Raw genomic sequence first — 1500 nt, 5'->3', positions numbered from 1 at the left:
GAGAAGTCAGAGGAAACAAGTCTATTTGTATGCATGATTCAAGTTAAGGGGGATGCAAATCACCATGTCTTCTTTCCCTTGTATAAACAAAGCAAAATTTCATATATATATATATATATATATATATATATATATATATACACACACACAAAAAAAAAAAAAGATACAGAAAGTCAGAGGAAACAAGTCTATTTGTATGCATGATTCAAGTTAAGGGGGATGCAAATCACCATGTCTTCTTTCCCTTGTATAAACAAAGCAAAATTTCATATATATATATATATATATATATATATATATATATACACACACACAAAAGTAAAGAAAAAGATACAGAAAAGGAAAAGAAGAACAAAAAGAAAGGAAAGGAAACAACCCCCCCCAGGAGCTCAGGAGACCCCAGGAATAAAACAATGCAGTGATTTGTTGCTCTTGCTCTCAGCCTTCCTCGAGCCTGGTGAGTGGCGTGAAATGTCCTCTTGGTTATTAATACAGGACTTTGTTCTCAGTTTCTGTTGCTTACAATCAGGTGAAAGTAAATAAGGTGCCTTTCTTTCAGATGTTTTTAAGGATGCGTGTAAGGAACATGCATCTCTGCATCACTTCTTTTGTTTGTTTCTGAGCTAAAGCTTCCTTCTGGAGATCAGGCGGCCCTCCAATTTGTATATCTTCTGACACAGGCTCTGTGTGCCGGCATTAGAGGCAAACGTTTCCACACCTGACAAGAGCTCTTACATTTTATTTTACCTTTAACAAGCAAGTCGAGGAGGTCACTGGGGGGTCCTGACAGCTTTTTTTTTTTTACGTATGCTCAGTTCTGTCTGCTTCCTCCTGGCCCCTCCCCCTCCACGCACCAGTCATTTGTCTCCCTGGCCCCTCCTAAGTTCTATCCCCCACCGCCACCATTCCTCTTTTCACTTTGATATTACACGTGTTGGACTCCCATTCTCCCGTCCATTCCTTAAAACCTCTTTCTCCTCCGTGGGCCCTCTTTTTGGAGCTCACACTCACTGCCACATAAAGACACACAGACAACAACCGGAAGCCAGGATACTTGTCTGAGAGAGAATATGCAGTGTTTATCTTTCAGATCCAGAGTTACCTAACTTAATATACTCTCCAGTTTTTATACATTTTCCTGAATATTTCATTTTTTTTTCCTTCACAAGCTCCCCGTGTACATGTACCAGGTTTGACATGCTGTTTGTAACGAGTAAGAAATCAAGGTTACTCATGATCATAAAATTAGTGTTACGTCTGGTCTTATTTTCTTCCCTTTCAGGAAATTCGATGGTACCATTTGCCTCTAACATGCAGCTATTTGTTAATGTAAGAAAATGTAGTGTGGACTATTTCAGTTTTAAAATGCAGTAGGAAGACAAATCCAGGGTTGTAGGTTATGTTGTCAACCCCTCTCTCTCGTTTCTGATACCGGCTAACCTCTAACCTCCAATTTTTTGGCTTAATCAGGCAAAAATTAGGTGTTTCCTTACCCAACCA

This window comes from Mus caroli, chromosome 9 (assembly GCF_900094665.2).
Source record: "Mus caroli chromosome 9, CAROLI_EIJ_v1.1, whole genome shotgun sequence".
In the NCBI taxonomy this organism is placed as follows: Eukaryota; Metazoa; Chordata; class Mammalia; order Rodentia; family Muridae; genus Mus; species Mus caroli.
This window is presented reverse-complemented; position numbering follows the sequence as displayed.